This window comes from Hemicordylus capensis, chromosome 4 (assembly GCF_027244095.1).
Source record: "Hemicordylus capensis ecotype Gifberg chromosome 4, rHemCap1.1.pri, whole genome shotgun sequence".
In the NCBI taxonomy this organism is placed as follows: Eukaryota; Metazoa; Chordata; class Lepidosauria; order Squamata; family Cordylidae; genus Hemicordylus; species Hemicordylus capensis.
This window is the reverse complement of record NC_069660.1, coordinates 268,226,278-268,250,287: the sequence shown is the minus strand read 5'-3', so window position 1 is coordinate 268,250,287 and position 24,010 is coordinate 268,226,278. Positions and strand designations below refer to the sequence as shown.

Here is a 24,010-nt window from a genome sequence, read left to right as displayed (position 1 = left end):
CTATGGTGTTGCCACATTTGGAGTACTGTGTACAGTTCTGGTCACCATTTCTCAAAATGGATACATATTTATAGAACTGGAAAAGGTGCTGAAGAAGGCAACCAAGGTGATCATCGGGCTAGAACACCTTTCTTATGAGGTGTTCTGCAACCTCTGGGGCTTTTTAGTTTTGAAAAAAAAAAAGGTGACAAAGAAGGGGCATCATATAGGTTTATAAAATTATGCATGGTATGGAGAAGGACCAACAAAAAGGAAGCACTTCTTCACACAGCACCTAATTAATTTATGAAATGATGGTGATGGCCACCAGCCTAGATGGCTTTAAGCAGGACTTAGACAAATTCATGGAGGACAGGTCGACCAAGGGCTACTCGTCTTGATGGTTACAGGCTGCCTTCAGGCTCAGAGGCAGGATGGAACTGAATACCAGTTGCATGGGAGAAAGAGCAGGAGAGAGGGCATGCCTTCATCTTTTGCCTGTGGGCTTCCCAGAGGCATCTGGTAGGGATGTGCATGGAACAGGGTGGGGGACGTTGGAAGGTGTGTGTGTGTGTGGGTGCACTTTAGGGTTGCCAACACTGCATTGGCAGAAATTGGGACAGGGACTCTGAGGGGACAGGGTGGGGACAGGGGTATGGCCACTGAGGGGTGGGGTTTTTTAAAAAAACTTTTACAGCCATGGCTGAGTGGTGGCAGAGCAGGACAGCAGTGAGAGCTCTCCTGCTTCCCAAACTATGAAAGGCATGGCTGCTCTCTGGGGCAGGGCTGGTTGGGATGGGTGGTGCGCTGGCGACTGGTGACAGGCGCGCTGCTGCTAAAAGGAAGCCTGGAGAGCACTTACCACTGTGGCCACCAGCCACTCACTGACTGTCACTGCAGGAGGAGGGAGGGAGGGCGAAAGACTCCCTTCCTCGGCCCTGCCTTCCTCCAAATGAGGCAGACGGGCCAATTTCAGGCTTCTGTGGGAAGAGGGGAGAGAGCATCCCTCCCTCCTCCATTATTTGTGACTGACTGGCTGATGCTCAGTGGCATTTCCCTCACTGTGGACCCTGTCAGTTAGGCTAAGGGCAGGTGGGTGTGGGCGTGGGCTGAGCCTGAGCCAGCCAGTCAGGAGGAAAGCAGGAGGGAGTGATGCGGCCTGACACCACCACCACCACCCTATTTCATTCCGCTTGAGGTTAACCATGCTCAGAGAGTGTGCATCTTCTGGATATGGTGAGACATATTTTTTGTTTGCGTGGGGACAAGTTACACGCCATTCTTTTAGCCCTGCCATGTATTATATTATATCACATTTTATGAATGTTTTTTAAAAAAATGATCTGCATTGTCCTAACCCGAAGAGATTGAAAATAACTATCATTTGTTAACTTATTTTAGTGATATTTATTCAATATCACTAAAATAAGTTAACAAATAATGGTCATTCCATCTTTAACAAGTTTCTTGTCCTATGTTTGGAACTGTCAACCTTTAAACATTATTTCCATTGTCCTTGGCTTCATTCCAAGGACATTTAGAGATTAGAAGGGAGGGAGGAAGGGAGTGTGTGTGTGTGTGAGAGAGAGAGAGAGAGAGAGAGAGAGAGAGAGATGGTGGGGAGGAGGGAGGGAGTCTGTGTGTTTGTGTTTGTGCCTCAGTCCTTAGGTTGGACTGGCTTCCACAAGCTCCATCTGGCTGTTACATCTGCCTGTTAGCAATGCATACATGTCCCATGGTGAATGACAAGATACAAAGTGATCTCATGAATGCAAGTGTTCTACAAACAGTATGTGCGGAAAGTGCTATTCACAAATCCTGTTATTGTTGTCACTGTACATGTGACTCAGTAGGCATCAACTTAAAATGTTGCCTTGTGTATAAAAAGGCCTTTGATATTTCAGCACAAGTCTTATAGAGAGATGCAGAAAATGTCCTTGATTGGATTAAACCGTATTCTCTTTCTTTCCCTCCCCGCTTCCCAACTATTTAATAATCTAGATTTATACCTATGTTCATTAAACAAAGATGTTTGCTTATTTAGTCATGAGAATTAAAAAAAAAATACTGATTGTCTGATTGTTTCTGGTTTGGAACTGCACTGAAAAGTACTCCAGATATTCAGCTATCTATAGTAAATACCTCCTTGAGTGCAGGGTGTGGAGAGATAAATTATATGGCATCATCTTGATTAAATCAACATGCAAATGTTTTATTTTATTTTTTAAAAATACCTCAGAAACTGGTGACCTATTTTGGAATATTATCTTATATTTTTTCCAGTGGCTTAAGTCTCTATTAGGCTGATGTTCATAAAACACATGGAACTCTGCACACCCAGTGCGAAGCAAAGTGTGTTTGTAAATCTCTTTGGCAGCTGATTTTAAATTCTGGGAATCTTCTGGAAACCACCACCATTCCTGTCTCACCCCTCCACTTTCATTTTACATTGGCCCATGTAAATCTTGCGGAATAAACAAGATCAGGCCTCAGATTAAAGGTGTGGAAGCTAGGCAGAGAAAATCTCATCAATTCCCACACGCCTAAGCGATGCTAATGACACAGTTTAAAAAATGGTCTTTCAGATCACGTGTCCTGTGTGCTCTATAAAAATGTGTTGAGCCAGCTTAACAGGATTTCAGATTTAAACCATCTATTGAGGTAAAGAGGAATTATGTTGCCTAAAGGAGATGTCTATGTGTGTGGTGGTGTACTGTATATTACCTTTATAACAGCTGGATCCTGTAAGCTTCTACAAGGAGGCAGAGACTCAAGGGTTCCAGAGCCATAGTTCCCAGTGCCAGGATCTTCACTGGCAGGATTTTACAAAGGCTTCATTCCCAGCCCCTGTGTGATGCATACTTTAAATATATAGGATAAGAGGGTGTAGGGCAATTAATGTCTAGCCTTCTATTTTCTGGTACAATACTGACCTTGAATTTTGCAAAGGTAGGAAGAAAGAAAATATTGTTGCTGCTGCTGCTACTACTACTGCTATGAATATTTATATACCACTAAAGTTCTCAAAGCAGTTCACATAGCAGGAGTCAACAGGGTGAGTCTCATGGGGGAAGCAAGGAGTGTAGTCAAACAGTCAAGGATCTGAAGCCAGATTCTGCTTGCATGCAGAAGGTTCCAATTTCCCGCCCTGGCATCTCCAAGATAGGGATGGGAGAGACTTCTGCCAGCAACCTTGGAGAAGCCACTGCCTGTCTGTGTAGAGTAGACCATACTGAGCTAGATGGACCAATGGTCTGGCTGCTTCCTATGTTCCTAGCATCTTATTTACTTATTATTTGCAATAATAAAATAAAGAATAACAGCTTCATTTGTTGGCCATCCTATAACAATAATTCTCTGGGCAGCTCAGAAAGTAAAGCAATAAAACAACAGTTTAATAATTAAATCATATAAATAAAAGCACATTAAAACAAAATAAAAGATTACAAAAAATACAAAAACATTTTTAAAAAATGCTTTTTAAAAAGAGGCCTGGGAGAACAGAAAGGTTTTCACCTTGCATCTAAAAGAACAAAGTGATGGTGTTAGCCAAGACTCACTGGGGAGGCTGTTCCATAAATGGGGTCCCACCACCAAAAAGGCCCTTTCCTTAGTAGCCATCCTCCTCACCTCATTTGGCAGGGGTGCTCAGAACAGGGCCTCTGACAAAGGACTCAAGGTCTAGTTAGGGACATATGGGGCATGGTGCTCTCTCAAGTAAGCTGGTTCCAAGCCGCTTAGAGTTTTAAAGGTTCAAACAGGCAATTTGAATTGGGCCTGAAAAAGGACTGGGACTAAAATGGTTCCCTGCCCCAAAGAACTCGCAATCTAAAAAGAAATATAATGTAGACACCAGATACAAGTACTGGAGAGATGCTATGCTGGGGTGGATAGTATCATGTTCTGGTCCATGGACGATGATCTGGTGCCAAGGATAGTCACACAGGGGTAGGAACAGGCATAGTCAAACAGAGCCAAGGATCTGAAACCAGGAGTCAAAGAGCATAGTCAAACAAAGTCGTGGGTCAAAAGCCAGGAGTCAGTACAAGGTCACACAGGGGTAAGCAAAGAGCATAGTCAAAGGAAGCCAAGACCAGAAACGAAAACAAGCTAGGAACATCAGGTAGGACAGCTTTGCAACAATGTTGATTCAGCAACAGCTCAGTGTAGAATGAGCCCTGCTCCCACCCAGATACAGCTTCAAGCCCCACCTTACTTCCATAGACTTTGGCCACTTAAAGGGGCTGTGCTCTATTTTGTAACCTCAGGCTCTGATGGCAAAGAGGTGGGTCTTCAACCAATGGAGATGCGTCCAGGGCATCCTCTGAGTCCAAGGACATAGGCAGGGGAGTATCCTTTGTGCGAGATGCAGGCAGTGGTTCTTCTAGATCAGGTGTTTCTTTGGATTCTTCATCCCCAGAGTTCTCGTCACTCAATCCAGAGTCTGCTGGTGATACAATCGGGTTCCTGGACAGAGCCCCAGGTTGTGCAGCTGTTTCCTGGGGACCTGGGGTCCATAATGGTGCTTCATCCTCAGAGCTCTCAAGGTCCTACCCCAACAGGTGTGGCAATAGTCCTTCCCCTCATTTGGGTATCTTATGGGTTAAAAAAATTAAAAAGTGGTGCCCAGCAGCAGCAGCAGCAGCAGCAGCAGCAAGGAATGAAATTGCCTCCACAAACTTCATTTCTGTTTGCAGGACCACTTTTTCTGAAAATCTGTCAAAAGGAGAGTCTTATTCACAAACTTGCAAGGGCAGCACAGTTAGGGAGGGCAGTTTGGCTCATTAAAAAGTAATAAACTGTTAAATGTTAAAAGCTTCCTTCAAATGTGTTATCTTTGGTGAATAACAAAAATACTTATTTTCTGATCCTGCAGATCTTTTGCATGATCAGACATATAGGCCACAGCCACAGTTTGTAATGAACACAGTGTTACTATCCAGCACACCAATAGTGTGATATCTGACACTATGTAATGGGTGGAGAGGAGGTAACCTTGCTACAGTTGGCACAGCCTTGCAGCTGTTTGCAAATTTTAAGGAGGACACTGGCTGGATGAGTTCTTCCCTGCAGAGGAGCTGGTGGCCAGCCAGCCAATCAGAAAGGTAAATCCTTGTGAAAGACAGAGAATGGGGTGTGTGTGTGTGTGGTGGGGGTGGGTGGGGGGGAAGGATTCCTGAAATTGCAATGCAAGGGAGGGAAAAGTTGCTCAAACTGTTGTTATAACTAGTTCTGGATTATCTAAAACTAGACTCTGGAATGCTCTCCTGGTGGCTATTCTCTCCTCGGTCTCCATCACAGTTTTTACAAAGCGTGTTAAATCTTGGCTTTTTACCCAGGCTTTTATATGATTGCCTCTACTCCTGCTTCTTTGTATTTTGTACAGTTCTTATGCTTGTATTTTAAATCTTTTTAGTCAGATTCATTTTATATTTTAGCTTAATATCTTGTTTGTGTCATATTTATATTCATTTTTTATTTTTGTGTGAACCACCTTGGGATTGTTTTACAGGTCTGGTATCCCTTATCCGGACTGCTCTGGACCAGCAGTGTTCCGGATTTTGGACTTTTCCAGATTTTGGAAACGTCTGGTATATTCTATAGTGAGGTGGATCTCTCACAAGAGCATACAAGAGTTCCAGGGGCTACAATCAATGGCGGCAGTGAGGAGGAGGCGGTGGATGGCTGAAGAGGCAAGCAGAGGGGGCGGGAGGCGCCAGTGGTGGCGGAAGTGGGTGCAGTTCCAAAAGACCTTGAAGAGCACCTCAACGCCATAGGGGTCACAGAAATCGCCATCAGCCAATTACAAAAAGCAGCGTTACTGGGAACAGCCTATGTTCTGCGAAGATATCTATAACAATTGACTATAAAATTCTGGCATCCCAGGTCCTTGGGAAGGACTCGATGTCTGGATAAAACAAACCAGTCAATAACACCTGTCTGACTGTGTAAACAAGAGATAATAATAATAATTCGATTTCTATACCGCCGTTCCAAAAATGGCTCAGGGCGGTTTACACAGAGAAGTAACAAACAAATAAGATGGAACCCTGTCCCCAAAGGGCTCACATTCTAAAAAGAAACATAAGATAGACCCCAGCTGCAGTCAGTGGAAGTACTGTGCTGGGGGTGGATAGGGCCAGTTACTCTCCCCCTGCTAAGTAAAGAGAATCACCACGGTAAAAGGTGCCTCTTTGCCCAGTTAGCAGGGGTAAGTAGGCGGAAGTAGTGAGCTCATGTGCCCACGTCAGAATGTGTGGACATGTTGGGGTGCATGCACATGCTGTGTGCATGCATGTGCCTGACGTGCACATGTGTGCTCGCTACTTCCGCCTACTCTTGGTCCGAAGAGTGGCCAGGGCAGCAGGGAGGTACGCTGCTACTCCGCTGGACCAGCTTTCCAGCCAGTGCCGGTGGGGGGAAATTGGAGGGAGGGGTAAGTGCACCTTACCCCTCCCCCACCCTTAAAGTTATCCCACCCCAACCATTGAACTGGCCCCTGCCGGTTCTGTGCACATCACTAGCTGGTGGTAAGTCTGATCCTTTATTAGCAAGTCTGTTTTTGTTGGGGCGGGGGGAGATAACCCTCATACCCCTACTGACCAGCCACCACTAGTTGTAACTGTCCCTGCCCTATTCCCAAAATGTTGTTAACATCTATTGAGCAGGAGTCAAGGGTACAAGCTGCTGAGCATACATTTCAAATACTGTGTTAAGCACACATGGCTCTTCTGTGCAGTTCTCTTATCAGTGGCAGACCAACACATGTGTGGGAGCAGCAGGTGAGAATGAGAGGTAACACAACTGTGAAAGCTAAAAGGATCAGAAACCGCCCTTTCTTTCTCACCACCGATCTCCTGTTTAAAACCCCAGCTGCCCAAAAGGTAGGGCTGCCCGGAGATGAGGAAGGGTGGTGTGTGTAGGCGAGGCATGGCTAGCCTCGCCCCGATGCTGGTTTGGGTGTCAGGAGGCTGAACCAGAAGCAACCAGGAGGCTGGGGGGGGGGGTGGCAGCAGCAAGAAGGTGAGGTGATGTTCACAGGCAGTGGAGGCAGGGATGCCCACACTCCCTACCCCATCGCACCAGTGCCACCTGAGGCCATCACCTTGCCTCATGGATGAGCCGCCCCTGCAGAGTAGTTTCCAGAGCGTGAGAGCTTTCTGATAAAAGAACAGACTGCCTCATGCAGTGGTGGACTTTCCTTCACAAGAGGTTTTCAAACAGGCTGGATGGCTATCTGTCAGGAATGCTGTAGCAGATTGCTTAACAGAGCAAGGGGGTTCAAACAGAAGATCTCCAAGGTCCCTTTCAGCTCCAAAAGCTGAAGTTTCTAACTCAGGACTTACTTCCAGATACACATGCATAGTATAAGGACAAAATAACAGTCCTGCTGGATCAGGCCCAAGGCCTGTCTAGTCCAGCAACCTGTTTCACATGGTGGCCCACCAGATGCCTCCAAGAAGCCCACAGGCAGGGGGTTAGGGCTTGCCCTCTCTCCTGCTGTTGCTCCCCTGCAACTGGTATTCAGAAACAGCTTGCCTCTGAGCCTGGAGGTGGCCTATAGTCACCACTAGTAGCCATTGATAGATCTGTCCTCCCCACTGGATCCGTTCTTAAAAATCAGAGTTACATTAGCTATTTTCCAGTCTTCTGCTATATGACTGTAGGGACAAGTTACATATTTTTGCTAGGAGATCAGCAATTTCACATTTGAGTTCCTTTAGAACTCTTGGGTGAATGCCATCTGGCCCCGACAATTTGTTAATTTTTAGTTTTTCAAGAGAGTTCAGAATATTTTCCCTTGTCACCTCAAATTGGCCCAGTTCTTCAGCCTCCAAGCTTGAGAAGCTCAGTTCCGGAGAGGGTGTATTGTCAGTATTCTCTGCTGTGAGAAAAGATGCAGCTGCACATCTATTTTCCTGCTTCATGTTCCTATTTCCAAATCTTTATATTTTAAATATTAAGTGTTTATTATTTATTATAATGTATATATCTGTCCATCCATCTGTGCATGTGTGTAACAGCATAGGAACATAGGAAGCTGCTGTATTCCAAGTCAGACCATTGGTCTATCTAGCTCAGTAGTGTCTACCCAGACTGGCAGCGGCTTCTGCCAAGGTTGCCAAGCAACAGCAGCTGCAAGCAGCAGCAGCAACAACTTTATTGTTGTTTATATATAATTATATATTAATATATAATATTTCTCTATATAAGCCTGGTTTTGGTTTTTATTAAGCCAAGTGGCCGTGGTGGGTTAGTCTGGGGAGATGTGTCTGGGAGAGCGAAAAAGTGGGTCTGGAGTGGGGGCAGCAATATCACGGGTAGCGGGCAGAGGGAGGTATGGCGGTGGGAGTTGGGTGGGCCGTTACTGGGGAAATCGGTCCAGGCAATTGAGACCTGTTCCTTTTTCCAGCCCTTCTCCCAACCCTCTGACCCCAGGGAGCTCTGAGAACACTCCTTCGAGGATTAGGGTGCTGCTGCTGAATGCCAGGTCAGTTAATGCAAAAACATCTCTTATCCACGATCTGATTGTGGATGAGCTTGCTGACCTGGTATGCGTGACAGAGACCTGGTTGGATGCGCTGGGCGGGGTTGGTCTCTCTCAGCTTTGTCCTCCAGGTTTCCAGATCGTGCAGCAGCCCCGCCTCGAGGGTCGGGGAGGAGGCGTTGCAGTCATCTTTCGTGAGACTCTTCCCGTTTCCAGGTGCCCGGTCAGGCAATCTCAGAATTTCGAGTGTTTGTCCTTGAGGGTGGGCCTCCGAGATAGGCTGGGGATTCTGCTGGTGTACCGACCACCCCGCTGCACCTCAGTCTCCCTACCTGAGCTGGCGGGGGTGGTCTCGGAGGTGGCTTTGGGTTCCCCCAGGCTTATTGTTTTGGGGGATTTCAATGTTCACGCCGAGGCCCCCCTAGTGGGTGCGACTCAGGATTTCATGGCCTCCATGGCAACCATGGGCCTGTCTCAATTGGTATCGGGCCCTACCCACGTGGCGGGACACACTCTGGATCTGGTTTTTGCCGACCGGGAAATAAATGATCTGGAGGTGGGGGAATTTGAGACCACTCCCTTGTCATGTACAGATCATCACCTGGTGGGGTTTAGTTTTACTGCTCCGTCTGCCCTCTGCAGGGGTGGTGGACCGATTAGGATGGTCCGCCCCCGGAGGCTTATGGATCTGCTTGGATTTCAGACAGCCCTCGGGGAGTTTCCAGTGTCCAGAGCTGGTGACCCTGTCGAGGCCTTGGTTGATCTCTGGAATGGAGAGATGGCCCGGGCTGTTGACACGGTTGCACCCAAGCACTCTCTCCGGCTTGGTGGAGCCCGTTCTGCTCCTTGGTTTTCCTCGGAGCTTAGGGCAATGAAGCAACTCAGACAACGGCTGGAGCGACGCTGGAGAAAGAGTCGTCACGAATCCGATCGAACACGGGCTAGAACCCATTTTAGGGACTACGCCATGGCGGTGGGGGCGGCGAAGAAACGTTTTTTCTCCACCTCCATTGCGCCTGCTCAGTGCAGGCAAACAGAGCTGTTTCGTGTGGTGAAAACATTGCTCCACACATCCCCCCGGACAATGGGGGAGGAGTCATCTACGGCTCTTTGTGATCGGTTTGCCTGTCGCTTTGCAGATAAAGTCGCTTGCATCCATGCTGACCTGGACTCCAGAGTTTTGGCAGTTACGGCAGACGTGCCTCTGGTACCATCTGGTCCCGTTGTTTTGGATTCTTTTCAGTTGTTGCGGCCTGAGGATGTGGACAAGATCCTGGGCAGTGTGCGGGCGACTTCGTGCGCTCTTGACCCTTGCCCTTCATGGCTAATAAAAGCTGCCAGGGAGGGGACAGGCAGATGGCTGGAGGTGATCGTTAATGCTTCGTTAAGGGAGGGCAGGATGCCATCGTGCCTTAAGGAGGCGGTGGTAAGACCTCTATTAAAAAAGCCCTCCCTTGATCCCTCCAACCTGGACAATTATAGACCTGTGTCTAACCTTCCCATCTTGGGCTAGGTGATGGAGCGTGTGGTGCAGAGGGTCTTGGATGATACGGATTATCTGGACCCTTTTCAATCTGGCTTCCGCCCCGGGTATGGGACTGAGACTGCCTTGGTCGCTCTAGTGGATGACCTACGCCGGGAACTAGACAGGGGGAGTGCGTCCCTGTTGGTTCTGCTGGACCTCTCGGCGGCGTTCGATACCATCGACCATGGTATCCTTCTGGGCCGCCTCTCGAGTATGGGAATCGGAGGCACTGCGTTGCAGTGGTTCCGGTCCTTTCTTGAGGGGAGGGTCCAGAAGGTGGTGCTGGGGGACTACTGCTCGGCCCCGTGGCTGTTGGCCTGTGGGGTCCCACAGGGATCGGCCTTGTCTCCCATGCTGTTTAACATCTACATGAAGCCGCTGGGAGAGGTCATCCGGGGATTTGGACTGAGTTGTCAGCAATATGCGGATGACACTCAGCTCTATCTCTCCTTGTCATCTGATCCTAGGGAGGCGGTGGATGCCCTGAATCGGGGGCTGGAGGCCGTGATGGGGTGGATGTGGGCTAACAAACTGAAATTGAATCCGGATAAGACGGAGGTACTGTTGGTCAGTAGGAGAGCCAATCGGGATGAGGAGATTTTACCGGTTCTGGATGGGGTTGCACTCCCCTTGAAGGAGCAAGTACGCAGCTTGGGGGTACTACTGGACCCGGCTCTGCTTTTGGAAGCTCAGGTGGAGGCGGTGGCCAGGGGTGCCTTTGCACGGCTTCGGCTGGTGTGCCAGCTGCGTCCCTTTCTCAAGAAGGCAGATCTGGCCACAGTTACCCACGCCTTAGTCACGTCGCAGTTGGATTACTGTAACGCGCTCTACGTGGGGCTGCCCTTGAAGAATATCCGGAAACTGCAGCTAGTGCAAAACGCGGCAGTGAGGGTTTTATCCAGAGCTGCCCGTTGGGAACATATCACCCCCATTTTGAAAGAGTTGCACTGGCTGCCGGTTTGTTTCCGGGTCCAATTCAAGGTGCTGGTTTTGACCTTTAAAGCCCTTAACGGTTTGGGCCCGGGGTATTTGAGGGACCGCCTGCTCCCAAGGGTTGCTGCCCGCTTGACAAGGACATCTGAGGGGGCCCTGCTCCGGGTGCCGACAATGAGGGAGGCCCGGCTTTCGTGCATTCGGGACAGGGCCTTCTCTGTTGCTGCCCCTAGACTCTGGAATGCTCTCCCGGTGGCCATTCGTTCCTCAGACTCCATCATGGCTTTTAGAAAGCTTTTAAAGACTTGGCTTTTTACCCAGGCTTTTACATGATCGTTTTTACTGCGGCTTCTCTGTGTTTTTATCTGTTATCTGTTGTCATGTTTTTATGCTTGTTTATATGTTTTTAGCTTGATGTTTTTATTGCTTGATGTTTTTACTGCTTTTATTGTATGTTTTAATTTTTGTAAACCGCCTTGGGGTTTTCTTTTAACGAAAGGCGGTATAGAAATGTAAAAATAAATAACAATAAATAAATAAATAAATAAATGTCAACATTATCAGGAGAAGGCATAGCCTTCCTAAACACCTGCCTGGAAGCAGTAATGGGCTGGATGAGGGATAACAAACTGAGGCTGAATCCAGATAAGACAGAGGTACTTATTGTGTGGGCAGAGGTGTATCTAGGGAAAATAGCACCTAGGGCAAGCACTGAAATTGTGCCCCGTCCAATCATCTGACACCCATCTTTCAGATAACTTTACTATAACATCAGCTGAAAAATACAAGTCAAGCTTGTTCATCTTTTAAAATTTCAAAAACTATTTAGCAGTGGATGTAGCCAGACCAAAAAATGCTGGAAAACTACAAATTTCAGTATGCTGGGGCTCATGAAATACCCAGATACTATGTGGGGGTGTACTTGGAAAACTAGAAGTGCCTGTCTAATTCTCTACTATGCATTGTAGCATCACTATTCCATAAATTTTAAAAATAAATGGAGAATTTGACTTTTCCCAGATACCCTGAAAATAATTAAAGGATATGCTGAGTAAACTGTGTCACTGCTTGGAATATGTTCTAGTATTTCAGAAAGACAGTTAAAATGAGAGAAAGAGAGCAAGAAACTCTCAGTGGACCTTAATACTAAGGATTTCACACTGATTCAAAGACAAACTCACCATTAATAGCCATATTATTAAGGCATCACATTTAACTCACTTATCACAAGAAGCAAAGTAAGAGCAAATGAATACAATCCTAGCTCATAAGCTTCAGCTCAGTATTCACAAGCCCCGATTCTCTGTACATAGTGCCAAACTGAATATGTGTACAGTGACATATTATATTAAATTTTAAAAAGATTTTTTAACCTGTAGCCCCTTTGGGAAGCTTCCTATGGGCCATGGGGGGGCTGCAAAGGTTACCCCTCTCTCCACTGGCCTCTAGGGCCTCACAGGGACCATTTGAGCATGTGCAGTGGCCATTTTTAAAAATAATTGTTTTTTGCAAAAATGGCCGCTGAAAACAAAATGGCCACCGCGCTTGCTCAAATGGCCTCTGCAAGGCCTGGCATGGCCTAGGGCCTTACAGAGGCCATTTGAGCATGCACAGTGGCCATTTTGTTTTTGGTGGCCATTAAAAAAAAAAAAAAAGAAATTGCGCCTCCTTCAAGTTGCACCCGGGGCATGTGCCCTGCCTGCCCCACCCTAGATATGCCCCTATGTGCGGGGTCAAAACTCGGGAGACTATTTTGATCTGCCGGTTCTGGGTGGGGTCACGCTCCCCCAGGAGGAACAGGTACATAGTCTGGGGGTGCTTCTGGATCCAAACCTCTCCCTGGTGTCCCAGGTTAAGGCAGTGGCCAGAGCTGCTTTTTATCGGCTTCGGCTGTTATGCAAGCTGTGTCCATTTCTTGAGATGAACGACCTCAAAACAGTGGTACATCTGCTGGTAACCTCTAAGCTGGATTACTGCAATGCACTCTATGTGGGGCTGCCTTTGTACTTAGTCCAGAAACTGCAGTTGGTTCAGAATGCGGCAGCCAGGATGGTCTCTGGGTCATGTAGGAGAGATGATACTACTCCTGTGTTGAAGGAATTGCACTGACTGCCGATATGTTTCTGGGCAAAATACAAAATGCTGGTCATTACCTATAAAGCCCTAAACAGCTTAGGCCCTGGGTATTTAAGAGAACGTCTTCTTCGCCATGATCCCCACCTCCTGCTAAGATCATCTGGAGAGGTTTGCCTGTGGCTGCTGCCCACTTGTCTGGTGGCTACTCGGGAACGTGCCTTCTCCGTTGCTGCCCTTGGACTTTGGAATGCGCTCCCTGTTGAAATAAGAGCCTCCCCATCTCTTACAACTTTAAAAAAGGCACTGAAGACACATTTATTCACCCAGGCTTTCAATTAGATTTAAATAATTTTAATACTGGGGTTTAGATGTTTTCAATTTTTTAAATGATTGTAATTGTTAATTGATTTAATGTTTTAAATGATTTGAATTGTAAACCGCCCAGAGATGCAAGTTTTGGGCAGTATAGGAGTATTTTAAATAATAAATAAATAAAAATAAGCCCCTTTTAAAGCCATTCAAACTGATGGCCATCACCACATCCCATGGCAAAGAATTCCACAGATTCATTATGCACTGTGTGAAAAATTACTTCCTCTTGTCGGTCCTAAATTTCCCGACCTTCAGTTTCATGGGATAATCCCTGTTGTTGTGAGAGAAGGAGGAACGTTTCTCTTTGTCAGCCGTCCCCACCGTCTCCACTCCATGCATAATTTTATACACCTCGATCATGTCTCCCCTTAGTTGCCTCTTTTCCAAGGTAAAGAGCTCCACATGCTGTAGCCTAGCCTCATAAGGTGCTCCAGGTGATCCTTAGTCTTGTCTTCTCCAGACTAAACATATCGAGTGACTCTATTTTTTCTTCATAAGATTTTACCTCCCTCACTATCTTAAATGGAACTGAAACAGAACCATTTATTCCATCCAATTTCCTTAACTAAGCCTGTATAGGATTGCTGCCCAAGGACCCAGACCAGTACCAAGCTATGCTGTGTGCAAACAGCTGAGGTCTTAGGGTAAGGTGCCATTGCCAAGCTTCCAGCGCTGTCACAAACAGAGCCCCCCCAGTCCTATGTCAGTCAGAGCCTGAGGTGTTGGTGCCACACCCTTCACAGAAACAGCAGCAGCCATTAGTGCTTCTCTTCCAGGACTGGGTAACTACTTTTATGTTGCATAATAGTGCCCTGAAAGGTGCTTTTTGGTGGCGGCAGGTTTGGGGGAGGGGGAAATGATGTGATTTAAGACTAATCAGGAGAGGACTCCTGTAGGACTCAGTATAAGAAAGCCCCTTCATTACAAGCAGTACCTGCTGAAATTCTTTCTTCTACCCCACTGCTGAAGGTACAGGAGTCCTGCCCTCTTTTGCAGCTCATCCTTTTAGGCTTCCCTTATCTCACACAGGGCGCTGCTTTAGCTGTTGTGGCATAAGCCATTTCCCTTGTGTCACAATAGCTACAGGGTGGGTTGGTCGGTCTGTCTGTAATCTTGACTGATTGGACCGAACACATGTTTACTTAGAAATCTGGAATTTCTATAGAATCCAACACAGAACAATGGATCCACTGAGTTCCTTCTGATGTCATAATAGCCTCATTTTAAGATCCATAGACATAATGATTTAATCCTGTGTGGCATTTTTTAAAAAAAGATAAACCAACACAGTTTTATACCCTCAGTCTAGCTCTCTTAGCAAGTTGGCTCATCCAGGTCCGTGACTTCTCTGTACCACACCCTTGATTTAATGGACAGTGGTTTGGAAGATATATGCATCTCAGCTCAGCCTATGATTGGAGCAGCCACAGAGCTAGTCTCATCCCAGCCTGGCTGAAGGAATTTGGGAGTGGTCCTTCTTGTGGAGTGGGCTAGACTGCAAAGCTCAACAGAAGGTTTATTAACAGCCAGCTTCTTCATCCTCTAGTAATTATTCCTGGCCTTCAAGGCAGTTATGGCCAAAGCCCTCCATGCAGAAACTGTAAACTAAATAGCAGGGTAGAAATAGTAGGAGTCAGGATAGGTTCAAAGGATTATTTCTCATAACCGGAGGGATATACACCTCTCTACTTACAATGCAATAATAATAATAATAATAATAATAATAATAATAATAATAATAATAATAATAATGATGATGATGAGGTAGCAGGGATGATACTCTGGAACATCTGCAAAAAATACAAGCTACCTGTAGCCAAAAATTGGTGGGACCATAAAATTGAAAAAGTTGCAGAAAATGAAGATGCAAAAATATTATGGGACTTCTGACTACAGATAGACAAACATCTGCCACACAATACACCAGATATAACTGTAGTTGAGAAGAAAGAAAAACAAGTCAAAATAATCGACATAGCAATACCAGGGGATAGCAGAATAGGAAAAAAAAAAAGAAATAGAGAAAATAACAAAATTCAAAGATCTACAAATTGAAATTGAAAGGCTGTGGCAGAAGACCAAAATAATCCCAGTGGTAATTGGTGCCCTGGGTGCAATTCCAAAACACCCTGAAGAGCACCTCAACACCATAGGGGCCACAGAAATCACCATCAGCCAATTACAAAAAGCAACTTTACTGGGAACAGCCTATATTCTGCGATGATATCTATAACAACAACAATATTGATGATAAAATTCTGGCATCCCAGGTCCTTGGGAAGGACTCGATGTCTGGATAAAACAAACCAGTCAATAACACCTGTCTGACTGTGTAAACAAGAAATAATAATAATTATTATTGGATGCTGGTGCCCCAAGGCATCACACGGTTTTTCTACATTTCAGTACAGAAATTGTATGCATTGGATTCTCGGGAGCACAAAACCTCAAAGATGTATACAGTATTGTACAAAGTGATAGTATTTGTTCACAATGACCCTGATCTGGTTAAATCACACTGCAAGAAGGTGTTGTGTATGATTAATACTGGATAGTGTCAGAGCTGGGCTGTAGGTGGCAGCCACCAAAACAGAGCCAGATATCACAAGCCCATTAATTCTATTGATATTCTGTGCAAGTTGATAAAGGTGATGTTGGAGGTAGCAGCAACAACAAGAAGTAAATGTGTTCATAAAGAAACTAACCAAAGTGCCTAATGTCAACTCAGTCTCTTAAACCTTCTATCTCTCCTTATTACTAATCAGCAGTAGGCAAGCCAAGCCAATTAAGAATGAGATATCAAAATTTGTAGGGCAGTCAGAGCTAGGAGTGTGCATGGACCACTTGGCACAGTTTGATTGAACCCAGATTGGCTGGGCCAGTCAGTTTGATGAACCAGCTCGAAACAGTTTGAAGCGGTTTGCGGTCGAATGCTCAAACCAGCCCAGTTCATGGTAGGCCAGTTTGCAATAGAACTGGTCCTGCACATCCCTAGTTAGGGCTTTAGCCTCAAATATCTCATATGGAATACTGTGTCCAGTTCTGGGTCCCGTATTGTCAAAAGGATGTTGATAAACTGAAATGGGTTTCAGAGGAGGGCAACAAAGATGTTGAGGAGTCTGGAAGCCATGTCCTCTGAGATACAGCTGAAGGACCTATGTATGTCTAGCCTGGAGAAGACTGAGTGGAGATATGATAGCTGTCTTCAAATATCGTCCATTTCTAGAGGTGAATGACCTTAAAACAGTGTTGCATATGCTGGTGACCTCCAGGCTCGACTACTGTAATGCGCTCTGTGTGGGGCTGCCTTTATACATAGTCCAGAAACTACAATTGGTACAGAATGCGGCAGCCAGATTGGTCTCTGAGACAACACGAAGGGACCATATAACACTGGTGTTAAAAGAACTGCACTGTGGCTGCCAATATGTTTCCGGGTGAAATACAAAGTGTTGGTTATTACCTATAAAGCCCTTAATGGCTTGAGTCCAGGCTATTTAAGAGAGCACCTCCTTTGTCATGAACCCTGCCACCTTTTACAATCTTCTGGAGAGGTCTGGTTACGGATGCCACCAGTTCATTTGGTGGTGACTCATGACCGAGCTTTCTCTGTGGCTGCCCCAGGGCTTTGGAATATGCTCCCTACTGAAATAAGAGCATCTCCTTCTCTGTTTGTTTTCAGGAAGACCCTCAATACTTTCCTATTTTTTCAGGCTTTTAATTAGAATTAAATTTTAATGATTTTAACACTTTGTTTTAATAACTGTTTTATGCTGTTATTATTGTGTCATGTATTTTAATGTGTTTTGATTTTTAAATATTTTAAATTTTGTTCACCACCTAGGCAGTATAAAAATATGGTTAAATACATACATACATACATACATACATACATATCTGAAGGGCTGTCAAATAGCAGGAGGAGTGGACTGGTTTCCTGTTACTCCTGAGGGCAGGACGAGAATCAATGAGTTGAAAATATTTATAATATTTATTTATCATATTTTTATACTGCCTGAAATGTGCATCTCTAGGTGGTATACAGAATTTAAAACACAAATATAAAACAGAGTAAAAACAGTCAAAATTTCACAAACCAAAAACAAATACAATCTAATAAGATAAAAGCAAATTTAACAGTTTAAAATTAATTTCAGTTAAAAGCCTGAGAAAACAGGTGCATCTTGAGGGTCTTCCTAAAAGCAAACTGAGAAGGATGTGCTCTTATTTCTACATGGAGCATATTTCAAAGCCCCAGGACAGCCACAGAGAAGGCCTGATCCCGAGTCGCCACCAAATGAGCCAGCGGCAACTGTAACCTGACCTCTCCAGAAATTATAACAGGTGGCAGGGTTCATGACAGAGAAGTACCCTGGACCCAAACCGTTGAGGGCTTTATAGCTAATAACCAGTACTTTGTATTTCACTTGGAAACATATTGGCAGCCAATGCAGTTCTTTATTGGTGTTATATGGTCCCTTCGGGTTGTCCCAGAGACCAGTCTGGCTGCCACTTATGCGCTGTGTGAAAAAGTACTACCGTTTGTTGGTCCTAAATTTCCTGGCAATCAATTTCGTGGGATGACCCCTGGTTCTAGTGTTATGTGTGTGAGAGAGAAATTTCTCTCTATCCACTTTCTCCACACCATGCATGATTTTATAGATCTCTATATCATGTCTCCCCACAGTCGTCTTTTTTCTAAACTAAAAGCCCCAGGTTTTGTAATCTTGCCTCATAAGGAAGGTGCTCTAGGTCCCTGATCATCCTTATTGCCCTCTTCTGGCCCCTTTCCAGTTCTACAGTGTCCTTTAGATGTGGTGACCAGAACTGTACACAGTACTCCAAGTGGGGCTGCACCATAGTTTTATATAAGGGCATTATAAGAACATAGACGATCCCTGCTGAATCAGGCCCAAGACCTATCTTGTTCAGCAATCTGTTTCATACAGTGGCCCACCAGATACCTCTTGGAAGTCCACAAGCAGGAGATGATGAAGGCATGCCCTCTCTCCTGCTGTTGCTCCCCTGAAACTGGTATTCAGAGACATCCTGCCTCTGCAGCCCTTACCTTAAGACTAGTAGCCATTAATAGACTGGTCCTACATGAATTTATCTAAGCCCCACATAAAGCTAACAAAGCTGGTGACCATCACCATATTGGGTGGCAGAGAATTCTGTAGATTAATTATGTGCTGTGTGAAAAAGTATTTCCTTTTGTAGATCTTTAATTTCCTGGCAATCAGTTTCATGGGATGACCCCTAATTCTAATGTTGTGAGAGAGGGATAAAAATTTATCTCTATCCACTCTCTCAACACCATGCATACTTTTATAGACCTCTATCATGTCTTCCCTTCATCGACTTTTTAATAAACTAAAAAGCCCTAGATGTTGTAGCCTTTCCTCATAAGAAAAGTGTTCTAGGTCCCTGATCATCTTGGTTGCCCTCTTCTGCACATTTTCCAGTTCTACAATGTCCCTTTTGAGATATGGTGACCAGAACTGTACACAACAATCCAAATGTGGCCGCACCAAACATTTGTATAAGGGCATTATTATATTAGCCGTTTTATTTTCACTCCCCTTCTTAATGATCCAAAGTATGGAATTTGCCTTTTTCACAGCTGCTGCACATTAAGTCGACACTTTCAATAAGCTGTCCACCACAACCCAAAGATCCCTCTTTCGGTCAGTCACTGAGAGCTCATACCCCATCAGTGTATATGTGAAGGTGGAGTTTTTGCATCAGTGTACATCACATTACACTTACTTACACTGAACTGCATTTGTCATTTTGGATTTCACAAGCCATTTTGGATTTCACTATCCTAAATAGTTTAGTGTCATCTTCAAATCTGGCCACCTTGCTGCTTACTCCAACTTCTAGATCATTTATGAATAAATTAAAAAGCACTTTTAAACCCTCTGTTTCCAGTCCTTCAACTAGTTACCAATCCACACATAAACCTGTGCAGTACATGAACCTGTGAGGAAGACCAAGATAGCTAGGACAGGGTGAGAGAAATGAGAATGAGCTGCACCTAAAAGTAAAGTGTGCTGTTGAGTGCTGAGTCAGTGTCAACTCCTGGTGACCACAAAGCCCTGTGGTTTTTCTTTGGTAGAATATAGGAGGGGTTTACCATTGCCATCTCCCACACAGTCTGAGATGATGCCTTTCAGCATCTTCCTATATCGCTGCTGCCCGATTGAGGAGTTTCCCATAGTCTGGGAAACATACCAGCGGCAATTTGAACTGGCAACCTCTGGCTTGGTAGTCAAGCCATTTCTCTGCTGCACCATTAGGTGGCTATAGGCTTGTTTACTGCCCCACCCCCCAGAAATCCACCCATACCAGCTGCCACTGGCTGGATAGTCAGTGAGGAACTAAGGAAGTGGTTAGATTAGAAGCTGTCCAAGATTCTTCCCAGCTCTAAAATTATGTGGCCCTATGATTCCATGATCTGGGCTGTAGTTCAATAGGTCTTCAAAAGTCAACTGCTTCCTGCAGTTAGCCTCGGATAAATAATGAATTAACACCCCACAGCAATGGCTGAAAGTTAAAGTAGCTCTTAATTGGTGGAATTTCCCAAGAAAGAATGCGGTGCATAGAAAATGCAAACATCTCAAACTGTGACAATTTACGCTATCTGGGACAGCCAAATACCTACTCCATGGGAGATAAAAAAACCTCTGGATAATCTAATCTACTGAAAACACTGTTCACTGCGATATGTGGGTATGAAATGCAAGTTTAATAATCATATGAAAATCTTTTTTATGTAATACCTTCTGCCATCTGTAACACTAAAGGGAAGTTTTGGATCTTTCCTGTGATACAGGATGGGTTTTAATCAACAATTCTGTATGCTTGTAAAATGAAAAGACATTCTTTTTATTGTGGCAGGTGGATTTTAAAGCTCCCAATATGTAGAATATATATTTAACCTCAGTATGTTTTTCTCTCTGCATTTTCTGCCCAGTTGCATATATGTCCTTTCCCTTTTCTCATAAGTTTGATATGTTCATGATAAGTTCTGACTCACTTACATGAGTTTGACATGAGTGCCTCCTGAGCCCACATGTCTCTCCCTCAGCATCATGTGGCGCATGGCACTGTTCTCTCTAAAAGGCATTCCCAAATGTTGTTGACTACAACTCCTAGCATGCCCAGCTGCAGTGGCCTTTGGCTGGAGATTCAGGGAATTGTATTCAACAACATATGGGAATCCCTGTTAGAGGGAACACTGGTTCATGGATAATCCAAATTGCCCCTCTACATGTGTCCCATAGGTACAAGTATATGGAGCATGTGTAGAGGGGTATGATCATGCCCCCATGAGATTAAGAAACATGCTCTGTGTAAGAGAGGCATGAGTGTCCACAACACATTCAGTTTCAACCCCATGGCAAGTCAGGGCAGTCAGGAAGTGTAATCCAAAACAATCCAAATTTGATGGGTTTTTGGTTTTTTTTGGAAGGGGTTTAAATCAAAGCACACCTATTCTGTAAGGCTTTTGATTGATTTTGATGGCTGTTGTTGATATTAACCTATGTTAGGTGGGTTGAAAGGAGGCAAGCAGCATATGTACCCCTATAGCAGTATAGATCATCACATCATTTTCCAGAGATACACCCCTGAACCACAAAGGTGCCTTCAGCCATCTTTCAGCTCAGTCTTTCTTTCCTGCCTCAGTCTCAGAACCTGCCAATTTGAGATTCTTTAAATTCACATTCCATCCCCTCTTCTCAGCCGGATAACACCTTCATTCTCTGGTGACTTTTCTACATTCCAAAGATTCCTCTGCAGTATGCCTGAACCACTGGAGACTTGTTCAGACATAATATTGTACATGTATACAGGTGTCTGTCCACAGGTTCCTGTGCTTGTATGAACAACTGGATATATGTACATTTAAAAAGTGAATTTTGATACAGTCCCCATCAAATGCAGGGCACAGATAGAAAATGTACTGTGGTATGCACATTGAACATAATGTCTGATAACTGTATATGCATACAGATCTGTGTAGGTGTACACCATCCCAGATAATATGTGTGCTAAACAGACTGTGTGAATAGGGCTTGTCAAGGGACATCTACTGGCCATTAAGGATCATTGACTTAGCCTCCCGGACTATCAGCAGAAGTCTTCCTAACAAAAGAAATAGGTGCCCATTATTAATATACATGCAGGCCACACTGCCATGTCTGGCTATACATGTAAATCAGGTAGCCAAAAATGGATAGAAGTTAAACCAAGGAAGAAAAATAAGCTCAAAGACACTGATCAGTCTTCCAGATTTTCAACATAGGCAAAGCCTTTCTTCTCAATGTTTTATCACAGATTAGGGGTCATGGCGTGGCTAAATGAAGCCCTTGTTTTCTTGGGTCCAGTCCAGCGAAAAAATGCTAGGGAACGGCAAGCAACAGCAGCACTTTATGATTCACCCTTGAATCTCTTAGAATGTGAATGCAGGCACAACCTTAGATTGTGTGCCATTGTGTTCCATCCTGAAAATTATGCCCAGCATCCTCTACAGCAGGGGTTCTCAACGTTGGGTCCCCAGATGTTCTTGGACTTCAACTCCCATAATCCCCAACCAAAGGCTACTGGAGCTGGGGATTATGGGAGCTGAAGTCCAATAACATCTGGAAACCCAACGTTGAGAATCCCTGCTCTACAGCATTGCAGCAGAGGATCATGGGATGCACCTTTCAAGAGCACAGACTGCTTTGTTGATGCACCTATAAAATATTCCTACTCCAAGTGATTGCTTTGGTTGTTTGTGCAGCTGGGCTGTCCCTTGGTATTTAAAATACAGATTACATGCAGTTTTTTTTGCTTTTGAAGGAAAGCAGATTTCATTTTTATTTTTGAAGCATACTGGTTCAGGTGGTTCAGGTTGTTATAAGTCCCCAGAATGAGTGTATCTGTGTTTATTTTAAAAGTGGACCTGTGTACAGGCCCCCTGAAATGCAGGATACAGACAGGACATGTACTGTTGTAATTGCATTCAGGTACATTGTGATCTGCTGGTTCTGGATGGGGTCATGCTCCCCGGAAGGAACAGGTACGCAGTTTGTGGGTGCTTCTGGATCCAAACTTCTCCCTGGTGTTCCAGGTTGAGGTGGTGGCCAGAGGTGTTTTTTATCAGCTTTGGCTGATGATATGCCTGCTGGGAACACTTTATACAGATTGTATGAGTGGCAAGCGTAACTAGTGAATATGGGTATTATACTGCTTTCTAGGGATGCGCATGGAACCAGGTGGGGGTGGTTCGACGGTGGGGGGGTGCATCTTTAAGGGTGGGGGAGGGTGTACTTACTCCTCCTGCCGCATTTCCCCCACAGGTGCTCCGTTTTGCTAAAGCCCCTTGGGGCAGCAGCGTACCTCCCTGCTGCCCCATCGCAGGCACATTTGTTACTTCTGGTTACTTCCAGGAGACACCGCAATGGGGTGGCAGGGAGGTATACTGCCGCCCCAAGGGGCTTTAACAAAATGGAGAGCCAGCTGGGGAAATGAGGCAGGAGGGGTAAGTGCACCCCCCACTGTCAAATTGGCAGAACCGCCCACCGATCCAACCGGTTTGGAGGCCCATAAAGGGCCTCCCAAGCGGTTCCGTGCACACCCCTACTGCTTCCAGCAGATAGCAGTGCAGCAACTTTACTAAAGCTAAGCACATTTGATCCAGGTTGGTGCTTGGATGGAAAACTGCTTGGGAATCCACAATATGCTGAGGAAAGAGAGGATATAAATAAATAACATGAGCTATGGCTCAAATTGACTTATGTTTGGGCAGCTTGCTGCACTGTCTTAGATATCAGAAGCTGACTCCCCAAAGTTACCTAGGTGCACCTCAGACAGTCAGGTCATTCTGGTGGTGGAACTTGTTTCCCTCAAGACAGTCTTTTTTTTTTTTTTGGCGGGGGGGCGGCGGTTTCTCCCTCATCTTTAAAGAGTCACTGAAAACCTTTTCATTCACTGTTAGGAGAAACCTACTGCTGGCGCATCCCCCTTTCAAAAGCTACGTTTGTGGTCTTTTCATGATCTTCTATGCGTGCCTATTGAATTTCACGATACTCTCTTACCCAAGCGCTAAGTGGAGGGCGAGGGTTGCTTTGCTTTCCGCATAGTAATTATTACTGCCATTACTGCGTGCGATAATAAAACATACAGTGCAACCTTAAGCATGTTTATTCATTACACGGGGTGGGGGTGGGGGGTACAGAATTCGGGCAAACGCCGCTCAGCCAAGGAGTTTACCCTCCCAGTTGTTTCACAAACCTAGCACGTGGCGGGACACAGCTCGCCCACCCAGAAAGGCACTTTGCCCCTGCTGCTGCTGCTGCCTCCACTGATTGAGAAGTGACTCCCACGGGCCTCAATGGATCTTTCTCCTAGGTAAATATACATAGGATTGCAGCCTCACATTTATTTTTATCGTCTCTGGCAAACAAAGCTCCCCTTGAAAAGGGCGAGCCGAGCCTTTGACTTCCATGAGGGCGTGCAACGGTGGAGAAGGGACTGTGAGTGCGTGTGTTGTGATGGAACCGTGTTGGGTGATTGATTGGGACTCAGTCTTTTGTCTTCGGACGGGAAACCCCCCTCCCCCCGCCCGGCCCGGCAAATGGTTTGCC

The 24,010-nt window shown here is 45.4% G+C and overlaps 1 protein-coding gene and 1 long non-coding RNA gene across 3 annotated transcripts in view; one reads left to right on the top strand and one right to left on the bottom strand.

The window, feature by feature from the left end:
- Positions 1 to 3,353: 3,353 nt before the first annotated feature.
- On the bottom strand, positions 3,354 to 14,484 carry LOC128324148 (uncharacterized). The gene is made up of 2 exons (XR_008306667.1): positions 14,308 to 14,484; positions 3,354 to 4,695 (listed from the first exon to the last, which is right to left on the bottom strand). It is a non-coding gene; the product is annotated as an uncharacterized LOC128324148 (long non-coding RNA).
- Positions 14,082 to 24,010, top strand: part of SLCO5A1 (solute carrier organic anion transporter family member 5A1) — a 112,906-nt gene continuing 102,977 nt past the window's right edge. The window contains exon 1 of one of the 2 annotated variants that reach the window (XM_053248351.1): positions 14,082 to 14,155. The gene's annotated coding sequence lies outside the window, so the exon portion shown is untranslated. Of the gene's footprint in view, positions 14,156 to 23,707; positions 23,775 to 24,010 lie in introns of those variants that run through there. The other variant, XM_053248354.1, reaches the window with a different exon arrangement.